This window comes from Balaenoptera physalus (assembly GCF_965194825.1).
Source record: "Balaenoptera physalus genome assembly, chromosome: 3".
Classification (NCBI taxonomy): Eukaryota; Metazoa; Chordata; class Mammalia; order Artiodactyla; family Balaenopteridae; genus Balaenoptera; species Balaenoptera physalus.
In genome coordinates this window covers 161,219,727-161,236,346 of record NC_138890.1, presented here as the reverse complement: position 1 = coordinate 161,236,346, position 16,620 = coordinate 161,219,727, and the positions used below count along the sequence as shown (strand labels likewise).

Here is a 16,620-nt window from a genome sequence, read left to right as displayed (position 1 = left end):
TGAGCATGTATGTACTTCTCATTTGTTTTGAGATCAGATAACTGGAGCCTACTGGAAAGTATATCCCATCTGTGGTTGACCGTACAACAGGCTTGCCCTGCTAAAGGGCAATTTTTGCTTTACCAGGGCATCCAGCAAAAGATCATAGTGACCATTACCTAAGAGAAGGGGCATGAGCTCCATTGGAAAGACATTCCTGAGCTGATGGCAGGCAGGATTAGAAATAAGGCTGAGGTGGATAAAGCTGCAGTTGATGCCATCCTCTCCCAAAATGTTATCTCTGCCAAGTACCTGAAGTCTTCCCACAACTCTAGCAGGTGGGGCACCCTAAAAAGTGTGTTGAGTCAGCCCTATGAATGTTGTTACACCATCGGATTCCTTGTTCAATAATGACTCCTGTTCAGATGAAGAAACTAATTCCCTTCTCACTTCAAAAACCCCTGCCACACTGCTCTCCATAAATAAATACATATGTAATTGGGGCAGAAACATAGAGGAAGGCATACAAATATTTGAGACGTTTAATCCTCACAACCCAACGAGGTGGGTATTATTATACCCATTTAACAGTCAAGCAAACTGATCCTCAGAGATACGGAAGCTAAAAATAACTGGCCCGAGGTCAACAGCTAGTGAGGGACACAGCTGGGATGTGAACATGGCTTTCAGAGACCCAAGATTTTGCTCCAAACAGTGACACTGAAGGGGTCCCCCACTTAGCCCAACTCACCAGCTCCAGAATCATAGAAAGAGAAAAACCATAGTGATAGGGCCAACACAAGTACCAGCGAAGAGTACTGCTAAAGATGTAAGGGTCAGACAGCACCTTTGTGGTTGTCTTTTGTACACCTGCCCTGGGAATTTTCAATATAAATCTGCTAAGAAGAAGGGGAAAAGGAATTTTAAAGTAGGTCAAAACATTCAGAAGCAATTGGCCGTGCTCTCTGCCTTCCAAAGCAATTTCTTTATTGTCCAACCAATCAATAAATGTTTAATAAGGTCTAACACTGTACTAGGTACATAGTATCAAAGATAAATACAATGATATGAGGCACAGTCTCTGCCAGTTTGAGGTGCACAATCTAAATATTTCTCAAGAATTATTCCATGGTTAAAAACCAAATCTGGACATAGTTGCAAATATCTTAATGAGCATTCTTTAAAATCAATATTTTAATTGATTTAAAATTATATCCCACATTTATCAGAGTATGAAATTTATATCCCACATTTATCAGAGTATGAAATTTCTTCTTAGTAATATTAACTTCGCTGTTATAAATTAAAAGTTACTTTTGTTAAAATTCTCCTCTTCTTCCTCCTTTATTTTGAATAAAGATGTTTTGGAAAAGGAATTTTTAAACATTAGGAGGTAGAAGCTCTTAGGTACAAATTTGGCCAACAGCTGTCTGAGAAAAAGATCTCTAGACCACTGAGTGAACTTTGCTCATCTCCAGGTTATTTTGACTACTATTGGGTTCGCCAAAAATTTCATTGGCCAGCATGTTCTATTCTCTTTCTTGAATGGGTTCATTTTGGCTATTCTGGATTATTGTGTGTTGTGTCTGAGGAGAGTTAGGTAACTTGTATTTTCACTTGTTAGCCACCTAAATTAGGAGAAACTTCATCTGGAACTGAAGTATATTAAAAATCCCTGGACTTTGAGCCTTGTATTATGATTGGAAGAGGTTTGGGGGATTAATTCCCTGCAGAGGGGAAGAGTTGTATTTTCATTTGGGAGAGAAATGAATATTTAAGACTAAGAAAGCAGACTGTGCCAAATCAGGGTTTTTTTCCCAATCATTTTCTCCTTCCCCTGTAAGACTATTTTATGTCCTATCTTTGCCATGTCCCATTGTCGGGCTTGGCTATGTGTTTTTCTTTTCTTGGTGGATTGTACATATGTTTTAAGTCTTCAGTGTGCCTCTGTAGATTGATACAACCTCTTCTTCTTGTCTTCAGCCATCAAAAGGGGTTTGCTTCTTTCACCTGAAATTCAGAATATGAAGACATAAGGAACAGGGCCAAATAGAGTCACTGCCAATTTGCAAATTCATGAGTGAAAGATAAGTGTGACTATAACCACAGAGTCTGTTACTACAAAAGCATCTTTCTTATAGACCACCCTGTATGATGAATTTTTTTTTGTTTTTTGCTGTCATATTAGCTTGTAATTTTTTGTTTGTTTGTTTTAGTTGTAGTTCTCACCCAGATTTATAATTACTTTATCCATTTGTGTATTTCTTATTTTAACTGTATCACCCACTAGGCCACTTGTTCAATGAAGACATGGACTACTGTTCCCACTCTGATCCTAAAGCCTAAAACAGTTATGTAGCAGATCTGCAAAAGTATTTGTCAAAGTAAACATGATTGAAAGAATCCTCTCTTTAACGCTGTTGTTTGTCATATACAAATACGTATGATTAATATACACAACTCAAGGAGAAGTTCACACTGTATTAAAACAAACCTTGAATGTTAATGTTGCATTTTATTTCAATTTAGATGTGTTTAAATGTTATTTTCATATGTAGAGTTCAAGGTCTTTAATGGCAGTGGCCATGAATCACATATCTGATATTGTTTGTATTTCCACATCCAGATAATATTTTCACAGTTCAATTAATTTCTTTTTTACTTTGAAAATAAAGCTGGTTAGTCTCTCTGATACTGTATGCCTACAAATGTTTTTTACAGGATTTATTTTTTTTGATCATCCTCTCTGGTATGAAAGGGATACATCTCACTGAAGTGATTATCAACTGACATGAAGAAATATTACTTCTATTCTCTGAAGCATTTTCTTCATTGCTTCAGTTGTTTCTTCTTTATCATTCCGTGCCATTCTGAGTCTTTGGGGCTTCCAATCACTCCATTACAGAATTCTAAATACTTCCTTCACTAGGATTTTAGCCCCTGTAGAGAAACAAGCTGGTAAAATAAGGGCTGGATGTGCTTTTCTATGATATAGAGCAATGATTTATGGACCACACCATGGCAGATTAAAATTTTTTATTTTATTTTATATATTTCCTAAGGGTGGAAATACAGTTTTTTTCTCCGATAGGATTCAGTTAAATATTCTCAAGTTTTCAATGTAAACTGGTCTTATTCTTATAGATGCATATAATAATAGATACACATTATCTGAATAGTAAAATATACCACCATCCCTAAAATTTGTATATGTCTTTAGCATTTCTAGCTCTGCACACATTAGTTCATGTGGTCTCAACACCTCTATAAGATAGATACAAGTAGCACCATTTCAGAAATAAGAAAACCAAGGATTATAGAATTTAAGTCGGGTTTTTAAAATCATGCAAGATAGATAGATAGATAGATAGATGATAGATAAGTAGATGGAATGTGTATACAAGCTATAACCCAAATAGGGAATTACATAGGAAAGTCAGTCTACTTGTTGTTCTAGTCACATTCTTTACTATAGATAAATATTCATGGAAATCACTACAATAATCTTTTCTTAGTAATAGGAAAAGGAAAGCTTACATTTTAACTACGTAGAAAGATTTTGAACAATTTCTAAACTAATTATCTGAGATAGACTATATTTCTATTCAACTAAAAAACTACCATATGTTCCTTTTTTATTCGTCTCTGTTCAGTTGACCATGTATTTTATTTTTGTCTATGAAATACGTATGGTTGTAAGATACTATACCACTTCTGGGAAGAAGCCTTATGATCCATCATGTGGAGCACTGACTGTGTCTTCTTACTTCCATCTCCATAATCATGGAAGCCTGAATTCACATTGAGTCCCATAAGCCTTGACCCTTATGAATTTCAATAAACTGCATCCCTGGATGACCTGTGATAGGCATGTAGAACAAGTGCTACATAAACTTTTTTTAAGCTACTAAATTTGGAGATTTCTTTATGTGTCATAGCATAACTCAGCCAATCAAAGTTGACAGAGAACAATTTTTTTAAAGTTGAGATAAGTGTATATAAAATTTATGACCATCACAATAAATTCCCTAAATTTGAAGTGAATCCATCATTTCAAAGATGGATGTGTTAAATCTGAACAGAGCTCACATTACACAGTTCCTTCTTAAGCTTGGTATTATTATGACACAGTGCTGGCACATAAAATATTGAAAATTAGTTTACATTTTTATTTATTTAGATTAAATTTACTTAAGTGTGCAGCTGTAATATCTCATATTGCCTACATTATCAGGGTAAAATTTTAGGAAAGGGCTATTGATCTCAAGAATGGTAAAAATAGATTTAAAAATACATTGATTTAGGAAATAACCAAGTCACAGCCTAAGGACACTTCCTCATGCATGCTAAATGCATTTTCATGAATGCTTTCTAATTTGTCATTTACAAATTTAGAAGAAGTCTACATCCAAATTTTGGCCGAATGAAATAGAAGAAGTCTCCTTGTAAAAATCACTCAATGAATTATACTTTGCCAAAACAATATATATACACATAAACCTATTTGAAATAAAATTTATCTAAAGAGGCTTCCCTGGTGGCGCAGTGGTTGAGAGTCTGCCTGCCAATGCAGGGGATACGGGTTCGAGCCCTGGTCTGGGAAGATTCCCACATGCCACGGAGCAACTAGGCCCGTGAGCCACAATTACTGAGCCTGCGCGTCTGGAGCCTGTGCTCCGCAACGAGAGAGGCCGCGATGATGAGAGGTCCGCGCACCGCGATGAAGAGTGGCCCCCGCTTGCCGCAACGAGAGAAAGCCCTCACACAGAAACGAAGACCCAACACAGCCAAAAATAAATAAATAAATAAATGATTAAAAAAAAAAAAAAAACTTTAAAAAAAATTTATCTAAAAATATAAAATGCTCTAAATGAGATTCTCAACAGGTCTATTTAAATGGAAGTGTTATAAACTTTAGATATATAAATTAGTTTTCAAGGCTTCAATAGCTATTAATAATTTGTTTTAAAATAAAAATAGATTAGTACCATTCAAGAAAAAATCGAAAATGTTTCCCTAAAATCACAAACGTGCTCTATAAAATATACATAACTTTTGTTCATGAAATACATCAACATGTCTTCTCCATGATAAAAGGTAATCAATCATTTTTGCCAGGCTTTATCTTTGTAAATTTTCCCAAGTGAGTTTAGTCAATTGAAGAAAAATGAGTTATGTATTTACAAGTAACTCAAATTGACAAAACCTGTGTTGCTTAACAGTCCTCAATAAAAATAGTTGCAACCAAAGATATGAGACACTGTATCGCCTGTGGTGCCTCTGATCATTAACCTGTGGAGGTTAGAAACAAATCAATATGACAGATGTGGGTTTTTTGACAGGAGACTAGAGAATTCTGAAAATGTAAACATTATTATTAAATCATGCTTTAGTATGAACATAGGAGAGGTAAATATTAAAGAGCCTTTTGTGAATGGATGAATTTACTCTCGAACAGACTTTCCCTTCATAGTAAAAAGGCAGATTTATAGAAAGAAAAAGTCTACACTATAGGCAAATACTTCTGAACTACAATTAAATCACATTAATATTGAACCCAGCAATGTTAACTCCAGAGAGATTTTGAGCCATTGCATTAGCATTTAGGAAATGAGAAGTGTTTTCTAGTTACTATGCTGGACTGTATTTCTCCCAGAAAGCAATGTCTCTGATAAGTGCTGTGGACATTTTAGTTTGCTCTTTTGCTTCTTTGAGACTGTCTAATATAAGCCCTTTTATCAAATCCTGCTGCATGTGATGCAGGATTCTGCTTTTTTTCTTTTAATCACAAAGTTTGAAAGTTTGATGATACTTTTTATCCTTTCCCAGCTAAAATGGACATACTGACAGACCATTGCACAGGTATTTTCAGGGGGTTCATGAAAACCCATGAAATCCATCCTGGACTTTCTCATCATTAGAGAAATCCTGGATATGGTGGTTTCAACTGTTTTTCAAACCTGTTCAGGCAAATGGTTAATTGTTGGTCCGAAGTTTGCCTCCAGACCCAGGATGCTTGGAATGACTGGATTTCCATTCTTGCAGCACTGAGGTACAGATTATACAAGTTGAAAAAAGTACAAAATAATAACTGTCAGTTTTTGCCTGGTTTTCAGAATTCTTCACAGGAACACTCCTGATTGAGGAGTTGCAGCTTCACTGGTAGGTATAGTCTTGGCACATGTGCCCAGGGGGGCACATGAAAAGCATGGTATATACAGAAGTCTAGAAGGGAAAGGTGACTTCCCTGAGTGGAAGTAGTCTGCGCCTGCTTCAAGTTTCTCTTTTTGACAAGAGAGGAGAGAAGTAGAGTGAAGTGCCTAGGAAACTGTTCTTGACATGTTGTGGGACTTCCCAATACAACTTTTTTTTCTCTGAGTTGCTTTGCTTCCTTATATTGTCTAAATCTAACTAAACTGGTGTAAGGAAGATTCTCAATGAATCTTTTGGTCAATTCTAAATCTAGGCCCACTGATGTCGATTTGATGGTCCTGTAGAAACTTTTAAATACAAGAATGCATGCTCTTTCAAATATGTTTGAAGTTCCCTAGACATGCCTTGCAATTTTTTATTTTTTTAAGTCCATGCGTATAGTATTATGGGTGCTTGATTATATTTCTAAGATAGGTAAAATTACACTGCAGTACTGCATTAGAGTTGTATCTATTTGTTTCCAGATCCACATTCCATGATAATGAAACTGTTCAGTCCAGAAATCATGCTGAAATACTGAAAAGTAGCAGGGTTGGTTAAAGCCTGGATAAATCTGGTTCCCTTTTCCTGAAATCTGACCTACAATATAAAGGGGGCATGTACTGGCAGTGAGAGATGGAATGGAATAGTCTTGATATCTTGAGAGAACAAAGCAGCCTTTACGGGTTTGTGCAGAATATACTTTGGAAAATGCACAGCCCATCAATATGAAGGGTTGCGGAGTTGGGGGTGGGGCATTAAGTAAAGAGAGGACAATGAAGTTGGAGTGAAGGGAGAAATTGTAATTTCAGTAGAGGAATGTCAAGACTCATGAAAATGGGGAGAAGGAAGGGGAGAGATAGATGGAGAACAAGGGCTCAGCTATTTCCTAGAGATGCCTTCTTTTCCCTATGACTTTCCATAGGGCAAAGATTATAAAACATCTTTTACTCAACACTGCCTGAGTCTATCTCTGTTCTTGCAACTAGGGGGAAAAAAGTCTTACCAGAAGAAAAAGAGTCATTTTAAGAAATATTTTGTGTTTTGTGTTGGGTTTTTTAGAGTCCAAAACTGAGAAGCCCGAGTGAATTAAAATGGTATCCAAGGGAAATCATTTTAATAAGGCATCACTTATTAAAATGTTTTGCAAAAGAATACATGTCTCCATGATCAACACTATGTTAACAGGTATAAACCTTTATTTTTAACTTAGGAAAGAGAACTCTGCTTTTTAATTTCTTTGCTTCCCGTTGAATCCTTGATTTCTTTCAATATATAAAAATGATTATACTTAATTGTAGTTATCTCTTTATGGATAATATTGTGATCATTTGATTATTTTCGATCTTTATAAATTGATGGTATGTTTCTCACAGACAGGATGATCTCATTTATTTTGGTGTGTGCAGAACAAATGGAAGATGCTTATTCAATATTTATTTAATAAATAAATAATTTGTTCTATTTGTAAATTTACTAACACATTTTTATATATTCTCATTTCCTAGAGGATTTATTTCAAAATATAGTAATTTTTACACTAATGGAAAAAAAATTGGTTATCATCCATAGAAACGTGGGTGTGAAGAAATGAAATGGGAAAGGAAACGTATCAGGAAATTATTTTTCTTTTCCATCCACTAGGAAACTTTGGCACTCATACTTACAATTCACTCTCCACAGGAGAATACATATTTTATTTCTTGTCTTTCTCCGCGTAGTTCAACAAACAATAGAGTTTGTGTCAATCACTTCTTAGTTGGAAACCTTTTTGAAAGTGTATGAGGAATATTTTCATAAATAAAAAAAAAAATCCGGCCAGCTTAACTACTCTATATGTTTATCTCAAGAAGTAATCTAGAAAATGCAACCTTTTTTAGTGTAATCAGTATTAATAGGTTTAACCTTTTCACTACTACAAAAGTTGAAGGAAATCAAGGAAAATGAGATCTTTTCAGATGATGATCTGGAAACAATACTTTTTTGGGGGGAAGAAGTATTGTGTTGATTGTTACACATCAGCAACTTATTTTGTAAATACTTAGTTAAAAAAGTGTTTGACCATTCAAAATAAGTCTTAATACAAATATAACTCTAATTAGCAATGTTCTACTTTATTGCTATGCTGATTTATATTATGCTAATTCTATTTTATTCTCTTCTATTCCACTATTCTATCATTATTATTTCCAAGCTTAATAAACTTGGTAATACTCTGTCTAAAACTCCAAAACAGCTAGAAGAACAAAACAAAACAAACAAAAATAGGAAACAGGTAATAAAATTGTTGAAGTTCAGGACCAATATATAATACTTTAAAATAAGATATAATTACCTTAAAATTAGTATAGAAGGTCATTAGGTACACAAGAATTGTGTGATAATTATTTAAGCTTGGAGATTTGATTCCCCAATTACTCACAAAGAATGTACTTCTAAGTAATGTGAGTGTGAGTCCAGTGGTTTTGCATTCTTAATACTTATCTTTTCTCTGTTTCTCATATTTTCTCCCTAAGAGGGAAGCCAACACTTAATAATGTCTGTTTCTCAGATATGACACACATAAGTAGTTTCCTGGTAAATTTAACTGGCTTTAGGAAAGGAAAAGCATGTGTAGTGTTGGCCAATTTTCATCTTGTAAATACTCTCATTGTTAAAGGATGAATTGTGTCCCCTCCAAAGATATGCTGCAGTCCTTACCTCCAGTACCTCAGAAAGTGAACTTTTTTGGGGATAAAGTATTTGCAGAGGTAATCAAGTAAAAATGAGGTCAGTAGAGTGAACCCTAATTCAAAAACAATAGTGATTCTCAAGAGTGAGATTACTGAGTCTAATGTTTAGTAGATATATAATTTAATGAAACAGTGCTTGATGGCTTTCCAAAATTACTTTAAAACTTGGACTCAGATGCAGATATGTACTCAGGGAGAACATCATGTCATGACTGAAATTATGTTGACACGAGCCTAAGAGCTACCAGAGGCTTGGAGAGAATGTCATAGGGAAAAGCAACTCTGACTCCATATTAGATCTGTTTCTTTTACTTTAACCTTTGTATTCTACTGCTTTTGCTTTGAGTTCAGGATATTACCTATAGCCTGAAATATACAGAATAGCCCATTTGCAAGGCTGTGACAGTTAACGGTATAACACTTTGCATCAATATAGAGATAAAAAGTTGCAGAACAGACAATAACGTTTGTCTTGTTGGAGGTTTACAGGTCGTGACCTGACCTAGGTGGACAGCTGCAAGAACAAAGGATTCCTGCACTAAGTGTGCAACAACCCACCACGCCCCTCCCTCACCTGGCCTTTAGAAATGTTTTGCTGAAACCCTTCAGGGAGTTCTGGGTTTTGGGGGCACAAGCAACCCATCTCCTTGCATGTCCCTGCAATAAACTTTTCTCTGTTCCAAAATCCGTCATTTCCGTATTGTTTGGCTTCACTGTGCGCCATCTACATGAACTTGCGTTCAGTAACAGGAAGACTGGAAGGGACTGCTTCCCCAGCACCATTGGAGGAGGATGGCTATGGCAACTTCATCGCAGACTTCTAGCCTCTGGAACTGTGAGACCACAGATTTCTGTTGTTTAATCCTGTCAGTTTGTGCTATTTCATTACCACAGCCTTAGACAATGAATACACCCATTATGTCTGATTTCAGACTGCCAACATGGAATCTTGAAAATTTAACAATTCGCTCACTCTCACAAACCATTACGAGTCAGTTTCAGCACACTTTTAGACCATTACTATTACATGTTTTTTAATAGCAATTTTTATTTGTTTCACCTATTTCTTAAATATTCTTTTAAAATTTTCTTTTAAAAACGATGAGTCATAAAAAGAAAAAAAAACACTGGCTGAAAAATCATAGACTTTCTTAAAGAAGTTATATAAGTAGAACTTAAATGGTGTGTTTATCTGGTTAGACTGAGCTGTGGAAGAAGAGATCCAGGAAAAAAATTACTATATATTAGTAAACTATAGATTAAATGAAAAAAAGGTTGCAATCTAAAGACAATTTTAAAAAATAACAGATCATAAACACATCATGCAATAAGTAGATCTGTGCTTATTGTTTAGCTTGGATCTTCTCCCCCATCTTTTAATTTTCAACTTTTAGTTATTTACTTTGCTTTAACTGTCAATTGTTTTTGCTTTTTTCCTTCTTGGAGACAATCCCTTTTGTATCACTTCATGTGTGTAGATAAGCACATATGACACTTGAATATATAACATTCATGGATGCTACATATTCAAATATCACACATGCTGTGTTTTTAAAAAATCCTTAATGCCCACAGTTTGATGGATTAACTCCCCATTTTTATGATCAACATTAAGAACCCTGTGTATACAGTCAATTCCTTTATAGGTATTCTCAACAACACTAAAAGGACATAATATAATTATTTCACAAAGTACTATAATTATTTAACAGATAAGAAGACTGAGAAACAGAGAAGTTAAGTAAATTTTCCAAGGACAAACAAATAGCCAGTATTGGATTCCAGAATCTGCACTCTAAAAAAAAGCACAATATGCTGTATCTCATTTTCATTACAAACCAGTAGATTTATTTCTTAAGATTTGATTCCTTGGAGTGAGATTACTGAGTATAATGTTTGGTGGATTTTCAGTTTAATGAAATAGTGCTAGATGGCTTTCCAAAATTACTTTATTGTTTTATGTTTCTTCCTCTTTTTCCCATGTTGCCTCAAGAAATCAGTTTGTTCGTTTGTTTTCAATTTTTGCCATTCTGGTATGTAATAAAGTATATCTCTTCACTTCATTAATTTTTTTTCTCAGATTTAGGAATATGGGCAACTTTCTCTAGATTATTAGATATTTGATTGATGTTATTCTGAATTTCTTGTTTAATCATTCACCCATTTTTTATTCAGTTTGCATATCTTATTAAATTCATCTTCATACACCTCATAAATATATTTTTCAATTCATTTTCTTTTTAATAGCTTTAGATATCTCTTGATGTACATTAAATATGTAATCAAAAGTTTATTTCATCTTTTACAGCTCCAGATTTGGTCTATTCATTAAACACGTCATGCCCACAACTCAAAATATGGAAAGGAATATTACTAATAATTTTGAAACTCTCTGTTTGCCACTATCTGATTGCATTCATCCATATTCAGTAATAACCACTCCTTTGAATTGTCTATTAATCAGGCTTTAATTTTCCTCTTTACTTTTACAAAATATGTATCTATTCTTATGTATCTATTCTTATGTATCTATTCTTATATTGTTTAATTTTGAATGTTGTGAAAATTCATATGGTTAAGTTTGTATGTTTCCCTGGTTAACTGCTATTTTCCAATTAAACTTTTTTGTGTGTTGTTACACTCAGTATTTTATGAATATCCACAAATTTATTGGTCTATTTAAATGACAAGTGATGGGACAATGTTCTTGGTTCAAGTGCTTTGTTCTCATAAACAAAGTTGCTATGTCTATTCTAAAACCTAGCATCTGTGTGCAATGCGCATCTTCATTTTACTAGATAAGGCCAAATTGTTATCTAAAATTATTGCTTTCCCCCTTCTGTGAAATTCCTGTTCATATCTTTTTCCAGCTCAAAATTTACTCTTTAGCTTTGTGTGTGGTTTTTAAACTAGGCTGTCCCACAATTTTTTTTATTTTAAATATTTTATTAAGTTCCCAAATATCTAATTCTATGTATGTATATTAATTTATTTTGATATTTTTCAAGATATTAATTATATTTCATTTAAATTCTTGTTTCTTTTTCTTTTACTATCTTTCCTTGGGCATTGCACTATCTCTGGATTTAGTTTGAAACAGCTTTTTTTGGGATTGGTTTTACTTAACTCTTTATTATTAATTGGATGTTCCTATTTTTTATTTGGTAATAGCTCCTAGCCTCTCTGTGGTGGCTGGATCTGACTGGGGGCGTCTTTCCCTGTTGATTCTTTCAGAGCGAAGGTGAATAACTCACCTGTATATGGTGGGTCCTCATCACTCGGGAAAAAAATTCCAATCACTCCAATCCCAGAACTCATAATTCATAGAGCCTCTTTCTTCCTTGTTTTATTTTTCTAATATTTTTTGCTATCCATTCTTTAAAATTTAAGTCAAATCTCAATTTCTTCACGAAGCCTGATTATGCCAGCTAGTATACACCTCTTCCACCAAAGGTATTCAAAGTGCATAATCTCTCCCAGCTTTTAGAACATACTACCTTTTATTCCTAGGAATGTTTCTACTCTCAAGGTTGTATTTTTCCATTTATTAAATATTCCTCCAACACTTAAAATTGTATCTCAAAAGTTTTCATTTTCAGTTATTTTGGTGTTGCTGGTGGTGGTAGTGATTTAATATGTAGACAATACATCTCCACTTTGCCCTCTGTAAAATTTTGCATCACCTCCATAGGTACACAAAAGACAACATCTGTGGCTTCATGTTGAATTCCAACTCATGTTTTAACTGATTTGGTATGTTGCTCCTCATAAATAATGAAAAATAGTGTACAATTTAGGTCAAGTCCATTGAACTAGTGTTAAAAGAGAAACTGGAGCATATTAAAATTTTTAAGAGTTTATTTGGGAAAAATCTAGCAGTATTCATTCTAGCAGATAGAAAGGAACTCAGAGAGGTTGTACAAAATGAGAGTTTTATAAGCAGAAGGGAGCAGGGATAAGGAAGTTATACTAGGCAAAAGGGGGGGGTTGATATGGCAAGGTTACTTTCTTTTAGAGGATGGCGTGGGTCTAATAGGCAGATTACCTAACTAGGGCTAATCAGGTGATTCCTGATTAACTGGTTTAAGATTCCATTGCTGGGAGAGCTGAAACTGTAATAAAGTCTCAATTTGTTGATGAGGGGGTTAGCATAAGCGACACCATTTGGGGCCTGTTGTTTTTAACAATAGAAAAGTTATATTTTTGGAGCACAGTTGCTGTAAGTACTTTCATATTCTTTCTAACTTCATTTTATTAAATATTTCATTTCTTTCTAACTATAAATTAAGATCGATTACCAAGGTGAAAACATTATGTATTCTAATTTTCAATGTAGGAAATTTAGAAAAGACTTTCTATAAAGAATAAAAAGTATCTAAAATTTAAAGGTAATTCAAAATACCTGGTTGATAATGCACTTCTCCATTTTTTTCCTTTTTCAATTTTAGAGTTATTGTTTTATGCAATTAGAAAACTATGAATTTTTTGAAATAATTTTCAAATGGTGATGAATTTGCTTCTTAATCAGCCCAATGGTTTAATCCAATTTACCATTTGCTGAGTTGATTTTTAACTCAATATAAAATTCCTTAAATGTCAGCATAAGATTAAATAATAATTTAAGTGAGAAGTGATTGCAAAATAACTTTTAGTTATTGGGAGAGATTTCTTTTTTCAAATTAGTGTCCTGAAAATAAGGCTTAGAAAGCAGAAGTGTGGGTTTAATGTCTTCAGGTATCTTATATATTATGTTCTCTTAATCTTCTTTTGATTACGTGAAAAACAAAATACAGTTTACAAATAAACATGTGAACAATATATTATAGGAGATCTAGGCATAAAATAAACTAATCTACAGATTACCGAAAAGGAACACATTAGAACAAATTAATACTAAACAGAAATCAGAAAAGCTTGAGCTCATAGTTTTCCACATCATTAAGGATATCTCAAATAAAACAGTTGTGCTCTATCCTTCTGAGTATATGGTTGACTGACTTTTTTTTTTAATATCTGTGTAGATGTGTTTTTTGATTATAAATCTTTGGAAGTTTTGGAGGAAGTAATAACCTGACTCCATCAGAGTCTCACTTCATTGCCCTCATTTCCTTTTGCTTGGCCTTAACATGAGGGACATAGACTTGGGTAGGAAATATTTTCATTTTTTTATATTATAGTTTCTCTTATCTTTAATGTCAGGAACTGATTTAATTTTTTTAAGGTGTCGTATTTGTCTGCAGGAGATGGTAGATAACATAAGTAAGGGCTCCATTCACAATTGAGAACTTAGTTTCTCTGTCTTGCAGCCTTCAGACATTGTAAATCCACATATTTCTCCACCATTAGAACAGGTGAAATTTTGTCCAGGCTGTTTTTGGCTTTCCTTACAGAATTTTCACTCATTCCTGAATATCTCCTGGAAAGACCTCTGCTGGTCTGTAATTTATACCTTCTTGCATATTAAAATATATTTTTATTATTATGAGAGGAAAGGAATTGCATCTTCAGACAAATTGAAAAGAGTGCTCCCTCTGGCATGGCCCATACAATAGAATTCAGGCCTAATGAATTGACCACTTTGACCAGACACTAAGGTGCACTTAACCACATGGACAAGTGACCCAGTCTTCTAAGTATTATTAATATTGTACTTACCTTTGAGAAAAATTCTTGCTTTAGGCTGATTTTAAACTGGCTACTCTTTGGCTGGGGAGTGCTAGAGAAGGTCAATAAGTGAGTGACAAGCTCTTTGATGGCTTTAGGAACCTAAGTAATGAGGAGTACCTGTCCCAATCACATGCTTACTGGAAAAAAAAGAAAAAAACAAAACAAAACAAAAAGAAAGCCAGGAAGAAAGAAAGAGGAAAACACACTTTGACATACTGATTTTGGGGAAGACTATGGCTTTTGATTTAAGGAAGATAAGTTGTATTGCTTCTACCACTGCTTAGCAGACAGCTGTCGAGCTGCAAATCTCCTCCTTCTTCCATCTTTAATTCAGTAGACACTTAGAGGCCATAGTGCAGAATACCTTACATTTTACCCTCTTGGCCTACCTTACCTCACTCCCTCCCCCTTCTTCATTCTGCTTTTTGCCCAGGGTGTCTGACCTGTATGCACTGTGTAGTCTTCTAGTTTCTGATTGTGTTTGGCCAAAGGGTATCCAAAGCAGGGAATGAAGCCAGGCTGTTTTTTCCCAGCTTGGGTTTCCTATTGCCTCCAGCTGGCTGAGGCTCAACCCAAGTTCAAATTGACTCTTACTACATGTCTCTCCCTTCCCTTCAATACCAGGGACTCTTATGTCTACAATTGCATAAATAGTGCTTGATTTGCAATATGATTCAGTAATTATTTGGAATACCATGTATACATACATGACTAAGACTCTGGTACATATTTTTGGAAATTTCACAATATAATCTCATAATGTAATATTATAATCAAAGCATTATAATATCCATTTAGGTATTGGGATATGCAATATAAAATATATATTTTTCAATTACTAAACAGAGGAGATGGGAGGCAAACACTGAAGTGAAGCGAGAGAAATTTTTAAAGCAGTGAGAAATTCACTTTTGATTCTCTAATTTGTATGATTTCCTCCTATTCAATAATGTTGTTAGGTGATATTTTAGGTTCAATAGACATGAAAATCATTTGATATTTGAATGATGAGTAAATCCTTTTCTACCTTAAATAAAAATGAGTGCTCCTTTTTGCAATACATAAAATATTGGCTGAGATTATGTATATTGTTAACATAGCTGATAATTGGTCATCTGATATGGATCTATGACCACTGGAGGACTTTGAACCATTGGGTCTTTTAGATGTATAATAACCTTAAAATATAGTCTTATATTTAATTTATTGGAAAAACTACAGTCATTTAGAGCTGCCTGAGTTGGGCATTAATATCAGATTTTTATGTATTATAAATTATTCCAAATTAGATATGAAATAGTACATGGCCCAGAGGTCAATTGAAAATCTGTATTCACTAAGTCTACATTTTACATGCATTTTATACATAGATCTTATATTTTATAAAATATAAAATTTTATTTTATACGTTTTACAGCATGGCTATTTGGAAGGCACTCCCTTTAAGTTGTATGAAATTGACAGTCAACATTCTGAATTTTACTCCAAATTTCCAAGCTACACTTTTAAATATAATTCCTGACATTCCTCACTTCTTTATAAATATATACTGTACATGATTTATAGAGGCAAGCATGTAAGCAGCAAATTTTGCACTTTCTTCTTTTAGTACTTTTTGAGATCTTTGTTCTTTAGAAAATTTAGTCTACTGGGTATGAGATGTATATCAATAAATATTTACAATAATGTCTGCTCTGTGCTAAAATAGAGGTGAAAATCCTAAGGGAACATACACTAAGAAGCAATAAATTAACAGCACTAAAAATAAAGTTTACAGAACAAAACTCCAAAAGTGAACTCAGGAACTGAAGCTTGGATTACTTGAAATTATTGGCTAATGACTCAAAATCTACCAGATATAATACAAAATAGAAATTATACCTTATCTTTAACCTGAAGTAATTAAGAGGTATTTCACTAGATTTGCACCCCCAGTAAGTATTGGAAAAATGGTATGGTAATCCACTTCTGCCTGAACAAAGTCTTAAAGGATGAACTGAAATTTCGTGCTGAACAGAACAGTGATGAATATTTATGTCACAGTAAACCT

The 16,620-nt window shown here is 33.9% G+C and overlaps 1 long non-coding RNA gene across 1 annotated transcript in view; it reads right to left on the bottom strand.

Moving 5' to 3' along the window:
- Positions 1-10,583: 10,583 nt before the first annotated feature.
- The window catches only part of LOC309656920, a 33,815-nt gene continuing 27,778 nt past the window's right edge, over positions 10,584-16,620 (bottom strand). The window contains exon 2 of the long non-coding RNA XR_014261613.1: positions 10,584-16,620. This exon is cut by the window's right edge and continues 23,030 nt beyond it. This is a non-coding gene — a long non-coding RNA (uncharacterized lncRNA).